This window comes from Thermobia domestica, chromosome 3 (assembly GCF_964235325.1).
Source record: "Thermobia domestica chromosome 3, izTheDome1.hap1.1, whole genome shotgun sequence".
NCBI lineage: Eukaryota > Metazoa > Arthropoda > Insecta > Zygentoma > Lepismatidae > Thermobia > Thermobia domestica.
This window is the reverse complement of record NC_137456.1, coordinates 132,674,098-132,693,522: the sequence shown is the minus strand read 5'-3', so window position 1 is coordinate 132,693,522 and position 19,425 is coordinate 132,674,098. Positions and strand designations below refer to the sequence as shown.

The following is a 19,425-nucleotide window of genomic DNA, read 5'->3' as shown; positions in this document are numbered from 1 at the left end:
TACGAGAGAGCTCTTTTATTTATGAGTATACTCAAATTATGAAAGATTTTGAGATAACTTTTTCTCGATGTTTTCCGAAAGAATTAGGCAATTTTCGTCTATATAACCTTGTAAAGTGAAGATAATATTAACTCATTTGGAAAGTGTTGTTTTGTGCTTGAAAGGGCCCAAATGAAAAGACGTGCCTCAAGTATTCTTTAAGTATTTTCTTCTTCTTTCATTTCAATAAAGCAAAATAAAAAAAAAATGACTAAACGAAAGGTCGATTCATTCTATTCTTTTTCCTTTTCTTTTAATATTAAAAAGAAAATAAGGTAATGACAATGATTCTGATGTTAAGATCGTGAAGAAGTCAAGGAAAACTTTCATTCTTCCATTGTGATGATGCACCCAAGTTCCTTCGTAGTATATAATCAATGATTTTGTCTCTCTCTCTCTTGCTTGCCTCCTTATCCTGTTTTTATTGCCCATTCTTGCACAGGCACTTCATGAGCATTGCAGCTAATTTGATGAAAAATTATTAATTACTTCTGGCCACCACAACCACCATCTTCAAGGTCCCACGATCCAAAAGAGAATTTTCAACACTTAAGAAGAAATAAAACTGCTTAGCCTGACCCGTTTATCCTTGGGTCCTTAAACAGAGGATCCTCTGTTTCTGTTTTTTAAAGGATGCACATCATCATCTTCATCTCCAGAAGAGTGAGAGGAATCTTCAAGACCAAAAAATAAAAATAAAAAAAAAGAATGAAAAAGTATCCGCTTCTGGTTTGATGACTAATACTGCTGCATGGTCGGTCATCGCTAACAGTCCCTGATGTCATCCGTTAACTGAAAATCGCTTTGACCTCTGACCCTGGTTTGACCTTTCTTTCTTTCGTTTTCTCTTCTCTTCTTTTCGCTTCATTGTCTTTATAGTTAACTGTTCACAGGGAATTGCTTTCGATTTACGAACTTCGATGATAATGTAAGTGTGTCCAAATTTGGCACTAAAATATAACAGGAATGAGCCGACGTGAGTTTACATAATAACAATATAAAGTTATTGCAATGGAATGAATACTACAAGATCATTTAGTCAACCCAAGGGTCAGTCCGAGGAAAAATTCTGGTTGATACAAATCTATGACTTGTCTCCCCTCCTCGTAAAGAATAGAACCAAAATTTCTCTACGCGTGGACGTGCTGCTACTTGTACTAGCCCCGTAAAACATAATCTTCTGTTGTCCAAAGCAGCAGGTTGTTTTACGTTTGTACTTTGCTGTAGTACTTCAAGTGTGTGTTAATTTATCGGTGGAGCGCAGTGGTTCAGTGGTAGAATGCTTATCTCTGATGCATGGGACCCCACGTTCAATCCCCGGCCAAGTAAGTTTGTGGAAGATAACATCGTGCCTGTGGGTTTCCTCGAGGTACTTCCATTTCTCCCCCATTTTCATTCCACCAATGTTCAGATTATCATTCACTTGCGTGAATCATCGTCTCTCTTAGCCTAACGGGCATACTCGTGCGACTTTAAAATGAAAGGTTTGTTAATTTATGAGATGATACTTGTAAAAAAAAAAAAAAAAAAAAAAAAAAAAAAAGCCATTGTGCTAATTCAAATCCGACTAATTAGATTTAAATAAATGAAAAATGCGTAAACTTATTGTGCACTATCCAGTTCAATGCTAAGAATCTTATTGAGAGCAGGCAGAAGGTACGAATTTTCTGAGAAATTTATGCTAAAACACGTAATATAAAAATTGTATTTTTCTGCTCTTGTATTTGGCAAAATCACTCAATATTTATTTCTACATCTATGATGTTGAGCACTTCACTTTCTATTGCCAATGTTGGTACTTCGTTCAATCGTTCTTGTAAAATGAAAGATCTTAGGTGTTTCCTTTATTATTAATTTTAGTTTGGAAAAACTTTCCCCGCTACCACTCGACAATGAAATGGTAAATAAGGTTCTTAAGGTCACAAAATTATTTGGATAGATGGTAATTAGTGAATTCGAAGTTACGTATAAAAACGTCTTTTCTGGGCAGCTCTTATGGAGCAGCATTCGTAAGAAAGCTAGAACTTTTGCAGAAATTAATTTCTGTCGATATCACACCCGTTTTCATGGGTCATGATGAAACATTTTCTACTTGTAAATTCACATCTTTTCCACTTTTAAAAAGTAGCGTGTCATACGGAAATTTAACGCTAGTGATTTTTGCATTTGTACAAACATTTGTAATGTTGAACTAATGGTTATCTAAAACCACATAATAAAAGAAGTTAACTTCGAAAGATCTTCTTCTTGATCCTGTCACAACAGGTTAATGATCATATGAAAAACTTTCCTGACGTTTCGTGATCTGAAATAAGACATCTGAAAATTGTGAACTGATCTCCAATTTCTGTCAGTTCCCTTGTATTCGTTATGACATTGCTTACGCCTTTCCCATTTTTCACGTTGCCAATCAGATTTAAGGCAATTTGTAAATTCAAAGCAGCTTTGAAGAAATTTAGTTACAAGATTTATTCTGAACAGTATCTCGTACCATGTCACTAAACAAATATAGAAATCTGAAATTCTTCAATTTCTTTCCAATACCATTAGCTGTGCATTTCTATTTTCTTTTCAAAAGTATCAATTTTAGGATCACTTAAGGTCTCGTATATTGCATCATATACCCCTTCTATTTTGCATCTTAGAGGCTTGAGAACATATATTCTTTCCTACCGATGAGTATAACTTAGTGGTTTAACAGTTATGTTTGTTAGATTATTGGTCAAAAAGCTATACATATGTGTGGAACTTGAATGCAAATTTAAAATCTCCTGTGCAATGCTAAAAATAAATAAATAAATAAATAAACAGTTTTCGTAGGTCATTGGACATGACATAGCAATATCGTTCACCGTGAGATTTAAAGAGTGGCTCCCACATGCTTCACAAAATGACTGAGGTCAATAATCCTCTTTAAATACCAACTTTATTGTCTATCATGTTCGGGCCATTATCGAAACCCTGACTGTGCATGTGTTTAAAGGTATTTTCCTTCTCGCAAGTTTGTATCCTTAATCATAACGGAGTTAGTCTATGGTCCAGAATTTTTGATACACCTGGTAGAAGTCGATGTCAACATGAACCCAACCTGAATGGTCGTATGAAGAACACAATAGAAGAAGGATTTCATAAGTCTGACACTATCAGGTTCTAATCCCTTTGTAGCTTCAATTAGAAGTTTCAAAATATTTAGTATGTTGGTTGCTTTCTTTCTAGTATTCTGAAAATTTGGTTCCCAGGTAAAAATTGAAATCAAATATTATTTCCAAATATTAATGAATTAATGATATTTTGCACTAGAATTTGAAGATATCAGCATTTAATCTTAATATTGAAAACTGTTAGATTATGATCTATGAGACTTGGTATCTTCGATGGTTAGATATGGATTACTACTAATGCTTGTATTTAGTACTGTAGATCCTAAGCTTCCAGCGATTACACCAGGAAGGGAATAAATGTATTGTACGTTGAAGGTTACTGTTGATTGCTCTAATTGGCGTTCCGCATGCTAGTAGAGCTGTCTCATCAACAAATGTGAACATGTAAGAGACAGATGGCGTCGTTAATATATCACTTGTTAGAGACCTGCACGGGCCGAATTTTTCGGCCCGAGCCCAATCCAGCCCGAAGGTACCTAGGCCCGGCCCAGCCCGGGCCCAAAAAGTTTTGGAGATTTTCGGCCCGAGCCCGGCCCGGCCCGATAAGTTTTTCAAAATTCTCGGCCCAAGCCCGGCCCGGGCCCGATAAATTTTTAAATTTTTGGCCCGACTCCGGCCCGATAATTTTAAAAAAATAGCTCGAGCCCGAATCTTTCTCAAAATTTAGTACTAAATTTGACCTAACCCTCAGAAACTTTCTAAACTCTGATTCACAATCTGACGCTTGCCTCCCGAATGGTACCATTGCCTCCTAGAACTTTGCCTGTCATCGAGAGAACAAAAAGTCCATTCCCTGTAACAAAAATGTAACTTAATTGATTTTTAGCATAAAGTGAAGATGGCAATATTGTTTAGCGACAGGCAAAACATTCCCACCCCTTCTTTTTATATTTTGAGTTCAGTGAAGGTCAAGATAGAGCTCAATTTACCGCATAATGCCTGCAATCCTCTATAGTGAAAATGGAGCCGCTAAGCAACACAAACTGTAAATAGCTAATGTATTCTTTGTAACATTTTTCACGGACACACTTCTTCAACGTTTGGCTTTATTCCAATTATCGTTTAACGAAAGTCAATAATTATTAAAGAATTGCATTTGATCGGCCCCAGCCCGGCCCGACCTGAAGAGAAATCAGTGTCGGCCAGCCCAAGCCCGGCCCGGCCCAAAGAAATAACAGTGTCGTCCCGCCCAAGCCCGGCCCGGCCCAAAGAAATAACAGAGTCGGCCCGCCCAAGCCCGGCCCGCGGGCCGGGCCGGGCTTCGGGCCTCGGGCCAGGCCAGGCCCGTGCAGGTCTCTATCACTTGTGAAGGCGTTCTGGTAGGAAGGACAGGGGGACGCATTCCGCCAAACTTTTGTGCAGGAGAAGAAATGTATTAAGGTTGAAAGTACTGACATGGAAGAATAAAAAGAAACAGAAAGAACAAATTAATGTCATACGAATTTGTAACTACATAAGTATAGTATCACATTGTTTGTCTACTTATATGAAATTTATCTTCTGAGGAGTAATTTCCTTCTGATAAGTGTAAAATAAGAGAAGTAGAGAAATACCACAATTAATGATAGCATTAACGTATATAAATATTATTTCAAGAGAAAGATATTACTTACTGAACTTTGGTACTTTTAAATTTGTAGCAAGTGGTCTATTATAGTGATCGCAACGAGTAGTGAATCTTAACCTATGTTCCAGTCGTCAACCCCACCCAGAAAATATTGACAGTGTCGTCTCTAGAGCTATACGGAGAACATTTCCTAAGAGCCCAAAGTTGTCGGATTGCGTTAATTTTCGTTTCGTTGTTATTGTTGTTATGTTGTATTATATTTTGCTATTAATATTATTGTTACCGTTTAATTGGAATAACTACTATTGTTTGTGTAATTCTTTAAGTGCTGTTTTTTCTTTCTCGTTCGTTTGCCATGTCCTCTAAGTTTCACAACCTTATTGGTGCACTTCTGTTTGACTTTTTCTCAAGTGTGCGTTTGGAAGGCAACTTTACGAATCATACCGAATTCTTCTGATGCATCACACGTGAGGGAAAGCAATTCTATGGTTCGTGTAGAGCCCAGAATTCACAAGTCATCTCTATAGTACAGTAGAAAATTACGATAAACATGAATGCTAAAAAAGAAAAAAAATCGCAAAAGCTGTCAGAACACAATCTTGTGCTGTTGACTGAAGTGGAATCCCGCTGAAAAATATAGTCAGGAAGAAAAGTAGGATACTAGAAAGTTTAAAGATAGGGAAGTAAAAACAGATTTGTTTGAAATTTCAAAGAAAAGTATATGAGTTGAGGGACAGTAGACCCAAACCAACTAGTTGTAAGAGTTTTTCGAACTTTGCAAGTAGAGGTATGATACTATGAAGGTAGCACAGAAAATGAATGAAAATTTTTAGTTTATTAGCTCGTGATTATGCTCTTTAGGCTAAAGGAGACTGATGATTAATGGAAATGAATGATTGTGAAACTTTATTTTTGATCTTTCCCACCGTGAATCGAACCTAGAACCACCTGCATCAAAGACAAGCACTAGCTACTAGACCAGAGGGTAAGGTGAAGGGAGCACAGTTAAGAAGCATGTTATATAAGAGACTTTGGAAAAGTAGGGAAAGAAAAGAATGGAAACAAAGTTAAGAAGGGAAGGATAAGGACAGGGAAACGTGCAATAGATTTAATGGTAACAAGGGTAACTAAACAGAAAAGGAAAGTTCAAGTAATGTTTATGGAGGTAAATTCAATAGAAATAGAAAAGTAACAAGGGAAGACTACCACAACAATACAGAAACTAAAAGTGCATATGCATCTCTCACAAGCGGAATACAGTTTGATACAGATGAAAAGGAAACATACCTAGAATGTGAAATTACCCGAAGCGGCCACACAACTGTTCGAGCACGTATCCGGTGAGATTCTGTAGTCTGTCTGTCTGAAAGACGGTCGCCGTATGAGCCAACTAGTAGACAGGTACTGTCTCATCTTGCTTCACATGTATTCCATAAGACTTAGATCCCGATACCAAACAGACTACAGTAGAAGGCGTATAACGGGTAGAGCACGCTGACTTTCCCTGGTGAGTATGGGAAACCGCCATATGTTACTTGAAGATAGGGTCCCAGAAAGAAAGTGTCCAGATAAGGTCGTAGACCAGGATTGATGACATCGCAAGTATACAACGTACTAGTCATACCTCTCTCAATGAAGACCAGAGGTGAATGAAATATATACGGTTCCTCTCTTATCGAATACCAAAAAGTCATGTATGGATCCTATATTACAAAGAGAACTCGTTGATTTTTTCCTCTCACCCGCAAGTTTACATACTCGCACAGGAGAATCACTTTGTCTAAATTGAAACTATTCTAATTGTTGAATACCTTTGTCCTCTATTCACCTTGCTACATCAGTCTCTCCTGATACCACCCAAAAGGTTTTCAGGGTTGAGCAGGTGTCAGGAGTAATCGTGCGAAAGGAGCACAGGATGGTAGAGCAATCTTTAAAATCGATTGTTTATTGTTGTAGGTGTGATTGTGTTCAGTGTTGGGGGAATCGTAGTGGGCTCTGATGGTACTGACGGCCTCTGCTGCCAGTTAAGATGGTCCGAACAAACTTTCTTTCTGGAAGCACTTCGGAACGTCGCGAAGTCACTGAACAAGGCACATAGGCTGTGAGAACTTTCTGCTCCCATAGTGTATATCACTAGTGGACAACTGACATGACATAACGCGCGAGTGGCAATTCAACGAAATGACCATCCGACCTCTAGCTGTCTTAGTATACGGCCACGCTTAAAATCAAGACATTCGCTGGTATCATCTTGGAATTGTAGACAAACTTGTAATTCACACTCAGCGTTTATCTAGTCCAACATCCTTCAAACTACCAGCAGCATGTTCTCTACAGATACTAGAATCAGTCTGCCGTTTACGATGACCCATGTGCTGGGACCTACAAACTATGATCAGCATGCTTTCTACAGATATAGATTTTATGGAGCGAATTTCATTTAAATTGGATGATGTACTTTACAGTACAGTAAAATGGTTTCCCACCAGTGATTTAGTTTCACATTGCACGCAGCAACAATTCAGCTGGAAATACAGGGTGTGTTGTATCTGAAAATATTGTGTGTGTTGATGATTGAAGAAATATTAAGGTGGTGGTTAAGGAGTCAATAAACACACCGAGAGTTGTATTGCTATTTGTTCGAGTTGATATGTCGATAGCAACATTAATAAAATTTTGAACGATCAGTAACGCTACTGCTATGTACGTATTTAAGTTTGGCCAGTGCTATGTAGTTGCGGAAGTAATTATCCAAGTATTTGAAAACAATATGGAAGTAGGAACTGTCGCATGGACATTAAATATGTGCTTACTAATATAACAGATCTACAAAAGGGAAAAAAAGTATCTGTAGTGCATTCGAGGTGAGTTTGAATGGAGCTCGAGTTATTGTTCCATCATTACAGTGTCCAACAGAAGAGTCATAATTGCAGAGACTATAACTAGGAACGTATAAGTGTTATTTAGGCGTTAGAAAGATTTCGTTCAGAACAAAGGTTTTTCAACTTTTATTTCTCGAAACAGTTGTAAAAATAGATTTTGTCAGTAATTGCGTATTAAAATAGTGAAACGATCAATATGTTTTCCTAACTATCTTGAATCAGATCTGAAAATAGATTTAGTCATCTTATCAATGGTTGCATATTTAAATAGAAAAACGTTCAATTTGTTCTTCTAAAGTGGAACTCGTCATCGTACCACTGATTACATATTTAAATGGGTAAATGTTCAATATATTTTCCTAACTATCTTATATCAATTGTAAAAGTAGATTTAGCCATCGTATCAACAATTTCATATTTGAATAAAGACACACCAATTATTTTTTTCCTAACTATCTTAAATCAATTGTGAAAATTGCCATTCTATCAGTGATTGCATAATCAAACAGAAACGTCGAGTATTTATACAGTCAGCGACAAAAGTTCTTTCCGTTTGGAAATAACGGTGGAATGTCCACAGTTTCACTGAGTTTCAAGATTTGAACATACTTAAAAATTACAGTCTTTTTAATTTACTGAAAGTGAACTCAAATTGTCCTACCATTCTGAAGTTATTTTCAAAACTAATTCTATCAAACGGAAATAACTTTTGTCACTGAATGTACTAACTATCTTGTATTAGCCGAGAAAATGGATTTAGTCAATCTAATCAGTGATTGTGTATTGAAATAGATTAGTGTTCAGTATGTTCTTGACTTTCATGAATATCGACTTCACATGAAATAACTAGGAAATCAACGTTTGGTTTAGCCATGTTATATTAATAAGGTTGAAACAATATTCCTTCTTGAGGACTGTTATTTCGTATTCCATTTCGCATAGATACTTGTATTTTCTTGTGAAGATACACTTAAGCACTGTACTACTCTTTCCAGCATCACCTTTTGAACGTATCCCTCAAGAACTCTCGAAAATTCTAACACGTGTCCTTATCTCTACCTGAAATAAGATGAAAGTCCTGTTAAAGCTATTTTGTACTGACCTTCAACATAAACATTTTATATGTGTATATAGTCATCAAATGGGTGTGATCTCAATCATCAAATATTACTCTTTAGTGTATGTACCGGGTACGTATAATTAAAAAGGCAAAGTACGTGGAAGAAAATTCTTCAAAAAAAAAAAAAGTTTGACGTTCTTGAATTAAATGACTAATACTAACTGATCTCATTATTCGTGCTTATATAGAGGTACTCATGTCGTGTATATTAAGACATGAGTCATCATCGGTAATTAGTCAGGAAATAATTAGATGACCAGTACTATTAATAAGATACCCATGAAAATCCTTGATATATCTTATTAGTACACACTTGAGATACATACTTAAAGCACCAGATACAAATCCCATACTTTTATCCCAGTCACCTAACGGTTATTATTAGTTGCTATCTATGAAGGTAACTATACACGCCTTCAAAACAAACTCTTAATGGAGATGCATAGGATGTGTGTAAGTGTGTGTCTGCTTATGTGTGTGTATATATATGTGTGTGTATCTGAGTGTGTATACTCACGAGAAGACCACTCCTTCTTAACGGTCAGAAATTTTGCTTTACGACGTTTACAGTAAGGGACTAAATACTTAAGGATAAAAGTAGCTATTAATTATAAGTGAAAGTGGTATGATATATATGTATGCATAGTAAGAGAACAATGCAGTGTCCAGATAAATATGTAATCCTTTTGTCTCCGTAACCTTTGTTTTATTTGTTTGTGTTTTCCCTTGTTTCTTTAATTTCATATTCCTCATTCCATAATAATTTCAAACATTTGTTTTTTTGGTGATTGTCTTTGTATATAGTTCTTCCTCTCAAAAGACCTTGGAAAGATGGATTGGGAAGACCAGAGCTGGAGAAGATTCAAGATTAATTTTATATATATATACAAACATGCGTACATATAGATTTTTCCTCCTTCTCTTTACATCTTCTCTTCTAAGTTCAGCTTTTTCGAGGCCAGCGAGTCTTCTTCAAGGTTGATTCCTTTGCTAGAAGATGATGCTACGTACATACACCACCCCGTTAGGAATCTTCAACACCTGCCTCTTCTTGACTCTCTATTACTTTTACATCATTGTAATAGTTGTGCCAAAAATAAAAAAGAAAACCAATCTCTGTGAAGATTACAAGTATATTACTGCGGCTAGATACAAAGTGGTACACCACAACAACATGAAAAGAAGTTCGAGTTCAAGATCGGTCCGTTGCGGCTTTGATTATGGTATATTGCCTATGGAATGCTGCTTTTGGTAGATTTTAATAGTGTTTAAAAATAGCTTAATAAGAATTGAAGAAAAATGGCAATAATCGAACATGGGACGGAACTATTGTTTCCCCATTATTCAAAACAGTCAAAGAAAGAACATTTCCTTCAAATCGTACAATAGAAACATATAAAGGGGGAGCCGTAAGTCAGTTCATAAAAAATGCATTTGAAATGAATGTGTTATCAAACACGAAACTATGAAATGATTACAAGCTGTATCATAGCATTAAGTTAAGTTAAAAGTTTAGATATCCTAAATAAAGTGCTCAAATTATTCTCCATCTCTTTCAATGTGCAAATTACTACTTTTATGCACAGAACAACACACTACATCATTAATATTGTTGAATGATAATTTGTTAAGTTGAGAAGCAATATGCTCATCTAAATGTTCTCAACCTGTATTCGCTTCAGAGAAAAAAGCTTTATATTTTCATTATCCCCTGACAGGGAAGTCCAGTCGTTAACTGTAATCATGTAACTAACACTTTTGAACTACAAACATAAGTTCATTGTTTGCTAACTATTTATTTATTCATTATAATAAAACTTCGTTACAAATGTAATAAAATTTAAATTCTTTTTAAAACCAATTCTCACAAAATAATAATCAAGAATCATATAATAACGTATATATACACGTCAATCTGATACTACTGTTCTAGTAAGCTGAGAACTGAATAAATCCTAATGTCAAGAGCTTTAGGGTTTATCCAGTATATTCAAGATGTCTATGAGATTATGACATAATTTCTCTATAGATGCATATGGTTCACTACAAATTTTGTAAATGCTTTGAATAAATTTTTATGTAATTTTAAACAAAATTTATGGCATTAAAAAACAAATTTTGTGTATTTTTTTTAAATAGTGTTGTGTCATTTGTCATTACTTGACAGGTATGTTGAATATGTATGTCTCTATTGTAACGTTTTGTAGAAAGTGTTCTTTGTTTTGTTTTTATCAGTGAACAATGTGTCTCTATTGATCAATTATGTAATCATTGATAGACATGTTGAATATACACCTCTGTTGATTCCGTGTATTTTTACACGGTACCACGGTAATTTCGCACGATCCTGTTTATCGGATTAATCATTCTGCAGGTGTTGTGCATTTTCACATGGTACACCTGTCAGTCATGTGATCCACCACGTCAAGCACGTTCCCACTCCAGTGTTTTCGGAAATTGATATCGTTTCTACAGATCGACTTTCAAGACATTCTATGGCTAAGTTGGTCATAAACTGTATTTTCGGAAATTAACGTATGTCAACAATAAAGTCATTCTTAGGGATGCGCACGAGACAAGATTTATGGCTGTCTCGACTCGAAAATGTGCTGTAGAAGTGATGTATCGACTCGAAAAATATGTATTTTTTCTATTGGAAGAGCCGTGTCTCGACTCGAATTTTGTCAGGAAAATCCTGTCTCGACTCGTCTCGTGCGCATCCCTAATCATTCTCAACAGTACAGAATAATATAAGCACTCCGTTAATCGAATTTGAACCAGGAGCGTCATTTCTAATTTTGCTTGGGGACAAGACCTCTTGATATAAGTAAAATTTCACGTTTTTCACTGATTTATTACTATTCTTTTGATAAAATCTATATAAATCTCAAATTCAGGGGGGCAATTGTCCATCTGCCCTCTAAATGCCGCCCCTGATTTGAGTCCATTGTTTAAAAAATAGGAAGATGAATTAAATAAACTTTTAATTTGTTATTGTTCTTTTCCTGTTCTTGCTTAGTTTACTCTGCAGATGCGTAGTAAGAATTCTGTGTTTTGGTTACAAGGGTTTGAAACCAATACTGAGGAACAATGAGCATTTTTTTTTTTTTTTCGTGACGGAAAGTTTAAGAGTTGCTGCAAGTATTTTTTTCAATTATAATCTACACCATGTATGGGGTGACATCCAGAAGTTCTAAAGTGCAGAAGTCCTAAAAGGCAGAAGTCCTAAAAATATGGGCACTAGACCTAAATTTTAGGACTTCTGCACTTTAGGACTTCTGCACTTTAGGACTTCTGCCTCGGTATGATTTTTAGGACTTCTGCCGTTTAGGACTTCTGCCTTTTAGGACTTCTGCCGTTTAGGACTTCTGCCGCGTCCCCCATGTATGCAGGTATAGAAACAAAGTACACATGATAAGACGTTTATACCAGTCTTGTACGCATTGCTGCCAGATAAAACCGAGCGAACATACAAGTAACTGTTTAAATTCATTAAACGGTGATCTAGTCAGAACGAACCTGGAGTGCTAACGTGGATTTTGAACTTACTGCAATTAATGCATTGCGTGCGGTACTTCCTAATTCATAGACTTCCGGCTGCCATTGTCATTTCAACCAGATCATCTGGTGGAAGGTTCAGAGTATAGGTCTTGTCGAAGAATACCTGCAAAATGAAAATGTACCTCATCATGTTCGTATGCGTAGTGTATTAATATTAATACTATCAAGCAAGATCGATGAAGGTTGGCTCATCGTTATGGAGGACTGTCCATTTGGTCAGAAAATCGAAGAGTTCAAAGATTATTTCATTGAACAATGGATGTACAATCCAAATATTTCAAGAGAAATATGGAACTATAATAGGCACAGAACAAACAACCCAGTAGAGGGTTGACTAAGTTAAACCGCAGCATACGTAAGAGTAGATGCAACACATATCTCGAAGTTTGTGAGTGTATTAAAAGTAGATGCGACGTCTATTTTCATGTTTTTGCAAGCACAGCTTAAGTTGCAATCCGGAGAAATGTAGAAAATCAACTTACATCTGTCTTGACGAACGATTGCAATTTGTCCTGGAGAAGCTAGGAAATAGTGGAGGCCGTAGAAATGCTTGAGAAGCTTGAGCTATCTCCAAAAGCTATTAATATAATAATGAACTATGAATTGTACAATGTGGATTCACGATGTGGAGAAGTAAGAAGGTTCCACCTTAGCGACGTGCTGTTCGCTCGGAAAATAACACGACAAAGTCCTTCTTACACGTAGAACCGCCTTGGGGGTATGGAACTAATGTCGTGTGTTTCACAAACTACAACGTTTTTCTATGCTCTGGGGTGGGCACATTTTTCTTCAATTTTTGAATTTCTTGACTGAATTCTCTGATGTTGCTTATTTTATTCGGTATTTATTTTAATTTGTGATTGTTCTATCTTCTACTCCTAATTATTTTAATTTTTGATTATTCTTTTCCTGATCTTATTTATTTTCATTTGCTATTTCGGTTTGCTTCCATCTATTTCAATTTGCGATAGTTTTTGTTATTATATTTCTCTTATTATCTCAATTTCCAATTGATTATGTTACTTTTCTCTTTTTTACTTAAACTTCTGTTTGTTCGTGTTTTGTTCTATGTCTTGCTGTTAGTTATTTTAAATTCTGATTATTTTCTTTATTGTTCTTTTTGTGAAAGTGAAGCCTACCTTCTCTAGTATTAATTGCAATTATTTCTATTGATTTTAATTTGTGTTTGCTCTTTTTCTGTACTTACTTGTTAGTTCGCATTTCTTCTTGTCATCCTTCTCCATAGTGTAAGCGATTTGAGGATGAATAAGATGTTTGACAGGACAAAATGCACTTCACTTGCAGAATGATTACTCGTATAAACAAGATTGTACGAAATTGCTCGCTAATAGGCACCGTGTGAAATTGCACCATGCGAAAATGCACGACACCCCTCTGCTATATCATTTGTAGAAAACACCCTTTGATTTATTGTTTTAAGTAAACAACGTTTCTTTATTGATTAATTATATTATCATCTGATAGATATATATGTCTATTGATTACTTATGGTATCATCTGGTATACGATGTTGAATATGTATGTCTCTGTTATAGCCTACCTGGTACACTCTTAAAAATTTCCTTGCTCAGAAATGAGAAAAATGCATGTTCAAAACAAAATAAGTAATGTTTACTCATATTTGAGGAAAAATGTCTCATTATTTCCAAATGTGTTTTCATTTATGAGCTCAAGGCAAATTTTCAGGTTCCCATTTATGAGATTTTTTCACTTCTTAAAAATGAGAATGGAATAGTGCGTGATTTTCAATATCATAGATGATTTAAAAATAACGATAACAATCTTACCGAAATAATATTACACGTTTTACTATGCAGTAATATTGCTAAGGCTTAATTACTATTCAGGAAACGAGATAAAGGATTTCAGCTGTAGCAGAGTGCGAATGGATATGAGTACGCAGTAGGTGAAGCAGCTGAGATGGCGTATGAATACACGTCATATGACAGCAGCGAGGAGCAGCATACATATCAACTTTCGAACGTAAGTTTGGGTGAATTGTAAACATACTACCATAGACTAAAAGTTACTGTAGTACATTCGTTAGGGTGTAGAACGCTGACCCCCCTCATACAGGTTATATAGGCTATAGGAGTCAGATTGGCTCCTTTATGTATCAAAGCTCAGTACTCAATTCACATAATGGCGAGTGCAGCAATAACAAGTGAAGGCGGGTTACAACCCCGTAGGGCACGTTGTTTTCTATATTACAATAGAGCGGGGAGGCATGTCAATGTTTTACACCCTTCGCCATTCGTTATAATGTGCAAAATAACTTATGTACGGGAACAAAGAATACATAAGTCTTCTGTGTAGTTTGAAACAGCGTTACAAAAGTGTGATTTATTATTATGGAATTGTAATACAAAGGTACTTTGTACTGATCACCTAGCATAGATTGGCGCCTCCGTTTTTTCACTAAAAGTAATCGTTTTAATGACACGCGTTTGCAGGTTATTTGTGGCATAGTACTATACGCATTTGCTCTTGATTTAACGTAGAGGCTGCGGTAGCTCAGTGGTAGAGCGCTCACCTCTGGTGCGATGAGGCCCTTGGTTTGATCCCAGGATTCCCAGCTCGCGGCAAGTGGGCTTGCTGGTGGATAAACACAGTGTGCATGGGTTTTCTCGGGGTTCTCCCATTTCTTCCCACTTTCTTCATTCCACTATTTTTTTCATTCTCATCATCATCGTCTCCTTTAGCCTATCCAACACAACTGTGGGAAGTAAAACTCAAAGATTTCATTTATTTTTTAACCCAACGTCCCAGAATTGTGCTCCAAGGTTAAAAGAGACAGTGATAGAGATGGATAATAATGGTGTAATGAAAATGTGGACGTACGTTTCTTGGCAGTTTTTGCATGGGTTTGTGACCTTGTTTCCAATCTGAATTAAATCTTTAGCGGTGGAGTTTCAGCACATTTATGAGTGGCTGAAACTGTCGCATGCCCCTGCCGCAATGAAGAAGATGAAAGGTAGGCGGTGAGTCCTGGAGCTCCGGACCTTCCCCGAAATTTCTACTTTTATGTAAATTTTATCTAATTTTAGGGGCAATTTTACACATTTTAATACAGTTTGTCCTCGTATTGAACTTGGAGCCCCTCCGAAATAAATTCCTGCGTGCGTTTCTTGTAGGAGGAAACTGAAGAATCCTGGAAAAGCCCACGAACACGGTTTCTCATGTAGGCAACTTTTTTTTATGGTAGAGAAGTAGGCATATTGGACTGCGATGACTCAGTGGTAAAACTAGCCTCCGATGCATGGGGTCCCTAGTTTGGTTCCACCTCCGTCAAGTGGGCAGTGTGAGTAAACATTTTATGTATGTTTTCTCGGGATTCCCTCACTTTCTTCATTACAGCATTTTCGCTCATTATCATCATAACGTCTCCCTGAGCTTCATAGCATAACTGTGAGACGTTACACTTCAGCAGAAGTTGTTGCCGTTATTCTGAAGTAGACGGATAATTCTTGAACCTAAATTATCAAGAAGTAGGTATAATGTTGGATCAAACGGGACAATCTTGAGTAAACCACGTCGATGAAAAAGAAAAGTCTTGAGAAAGTGGACAGTGATGAAAAGGAAAATGTTCAACTGTCTGATGCAGTAGGAATAAGTAACGCACCTAAAATACAAGTCATCGTGGTATTCGTGGAATTTTCTTGATTTGAAATGAAGATTTAAATGTGTTATGTTTTAAACAATACCTATAATTGTAGGTGTTTATATAATATAAATTCTGGGTGTACTAATAGTTTGAATTTTTTTGCAGGTTTATATTTTGTGTATATCCTTTTCCGTCTTCTCGTATTTGAGAACCCTGTTTCTGTGCACCATTTCTCGCTTTTGAGGAAGATATTTCTCAAATATTTTTGAGAAATGTGTTTCTCAAAATTGGGGTTATACGTCTCATTTCCTCAAATGTTACTTTCTCAATTTTAAGAAAAAATACATTTTTTCTCAAATTTGAGAAAGCATTTGCAACCTCAGAAATGAGACATAATTCCTCGCGTTTGAGTCATTATTTCTCAAAATGATTTGAGAAAATCAAAAACTCACTTTTAAGAATGTATTACTCGGTGCACAGATAAGAAACGGATGTTCTCAAATACGAGGAATATTTTCTCGAATTTAAGAAACCATTTTTAACAGTGTACTATTTAGTAGAAAATATTCTTTGCTTTATTGTTGCCGATAAAAAAATAGTAATGATTCATGTTAAAATTTCACTATGTTATGTTGCAATTATTTCCGAAGAAATATTCAGTGTGTTACTGTACAAAAATATTGATTATATCACTATCTGAAATATATAATTTGTCGATGTTTGAAAATACTGAGTGTTTCGATATATCTGAGAATATTGAATACACCATTGTCTGAATATCTAGGGTGTGTTGTATCTGAAAGTATTGAGTGCGTTGGTGTCTAAAAATTTTGAACGTATCACTATGTGAAAATATAGAATGTGTCGATATCTGAGTATATTGATATTTAATGCCAGTGTCTGAGAATATTGAACATATCACTATCTGGAAATATTGAACATACGGTGTCTGCAGGGAAGTAATTTCAGATTTCGCTTCAGGGGAGCAAGAGTACTACCGACATAAGACTTTCACGTTTTGTACTAGTATATTAGTAGACAATTGATTAAAGTATATGTATTCCTCAAACTCTTGGGGGGTGGGGCAATTGTTCCCTCCTGCACCCTAAATGTAGCCCCTGGGTGTCTAAAAATACATAATGTGTTGGTTTCTGAAAATATTGAATATGCTGATGTCCAAAAATATATAGTGTGTCGATGTCTGAAAATATTCAACGTATCGCTATATGAAAACATAGAATGTGCCGGTGTCTGGAAATATATAATGTGTTGCACTTTTGAAAATGTTGAATGTGTCTCTGTGTAAGACTGTTGAATGTATACCTTCGAATAAAAACCGAACTAGTAGTTACGATCGTATTTAAGTTGTAGGGCTCATCGCATATAGTATCGGTCAGAAAAAGGATGTTAAATTTCAATTAAAGGAATCACAATGTAATACTTATGATGCTGATTAAGAGAATCTTATCAGATCTATATTCTGTTTCTTTATTAGATCTATATTCTGTTCTATTTTTGTCCCTTTAGATTAAACAAAACGAAAGTGAAAGGATAATATATATTCTAAATAAATAATAAAAATGAAAGTCACTATGTTTGTGACTTAATAACTCTTAAACCACCCGATCGATATCAATCAAATTTTCAACATAGATGAGGTACGGACCTGGGATGGCTATTATCATTTGATCTTGACGATGCAACTTAGGGGAGGGGAAGATATATATAAAAATGATCGATATTAGTGTCGAATCCATAGTTTACGTGGTCGCTGAGATGAATAGTGACACATCTAATCCCGTTTATATCCAAATTCAGCCCCGCAACTTAGGGAGAGGGAGGAGGAGATATATATATATATATAAATGATCAGAGATTCAAACCAAACCAGCAAAATTCAAACCAGCCCAAAAATGTAGGGGGAGCCCGGCTGAAGCTAGGGGGGGCCGATGCAACCATATTATAGTTCATCACCATATTATAGTTCATCACCATATTATAGTTCATTTGCCAGTCTATCGTGGAAATTTTAGGGGGCCCGCCCCCCTAGGTCCCTGGATACGGGGCTGATTCGAACTCACGATATAATTAACGATTGCTAGTCTATTGCCTTAGGTCACTCAACTATTAATATCAATTTTAATTTTACTCCCTTTTAATTTGACATTTATGAGTACAGTCCTATCGAAAGCTACTTCTCTTTGCAATTGTATCCCTAATTCTATAAAGTTCTTAGTTTACATAATAATGTCATATGATTAGGAATTGGTTTCCTTCAGTTTTAGATATATTTGTAATTTAGCCATTTGTCCACAGTAAAAGAAAATATACGAGAATTCACCGTATTACTATATACTTTTACCGGTAAACTGCCTAATCTCATAAAGGAATGTTTCTCAAGCTGTAGTCAGCGGACAACTGTACCTTTTAGGTTGAACATTAGTTCAAAAAGGACAACAAAATAAAATAAAATAAAATTCAAGTGAATTTCGTATCACATTATAGTTTAGCATCTCAGATAGATATTGAGTATATACATAATAGATTAAAGAGTTTGACATAAAAAATTACATGGATTCTAAACCTTACATAGATTGTTACTATAAAATATTCTTCATAGGGTTCAATCATTAAAATAAAGGTAATACGTACTTTTGCCGTTAATGCCATTGCAATTTTAAAGAAGTAAAAGTGTCAGAGCGTATGCCATATGAAAGAGTTTGATTGAAAGTCGTTTGCTTCCACTTTAGCACTATATTTTAAGCAAAGATTAGTATTTTGTATCCTGAACTTTATATTAACCCGCTAATCTCAAACACACTGCGGGTAGTCTATCAAGCAAGGATAATATCCTTAATACTCCTATAGGAATACACAGATAACCGATTTTTGTTGTCCGTATCTAGGGATCATCTGGATGGATCGCCTCCATCAATGAAACCATCGATTGCAAACTTTTGACCCCGTGCGTCGTGGCCAAAATTGATGGTCATCCAACAACTAGTTTTTTTTTTTTTTTTCTCCTGGGCTAACACATGGACAGTAAATATGTAAAGGGTTTTGGAAAAACCAAACTCCTTAAAAAGGAGAGTTTATTGCTATTTTTTTAAAAAATATATAAATACAGAAGTGCATGCTCGAACATTAAAAAGAAAACAATATGCATTTGCTTTAGTAGGTGACAAGAGAAGGGTGGTCCGCAGAACATTATGTCTAAGAAAAGTGGCTTCCACTTTGAAAAGTCTGAGAAATGATGCTCTCAAATCCCATAGCTCAAATATGCACTGAAAAATAACTTAAATACAATCTGTGGAAGATCTAGAAGGTAAAAACCTGGGAGGGGGGGGGGAGCCAGAACCTAGACGATGATAGGTATGTCATGACTTTACTATAAACTTTCAAAAATGTAAAAATAGTAATTTAAATTATTTTTGTCACTCAGAAACTGGGGGGCCTTGACCCCCAGCACT

At 35.8% G+C, this 19,425-nt stretch overlaps 1 protein-coding gene across 3 annotated transcripts in view; it reads left to right on the top strand.

The window, feature by feature from the left end:
• The window catches only part of LOC145681508 (uncharacterized), a 142,914-nt gene that overhangs the window by 37,340 nt on the left and 86,149 nt on the right, over positions 1–19,425 (top strand). For 2 of the 3 annotated variants that reach the window (XR_014130793.1, XR_014130794.1), the window contains exon 3: positions 14,199–14,334. The exons of the other annotated variant lie outside the window; for it this stretch is intronic. The gene's annotated coding sequence lies outside the window, so the exon portion shown is untranslated. The remainder of the gene's footprint in view (positions 1–14,198; positions 14,335–19,425) is intronic. 3 annotated transcript variants of the gene reach the window in all.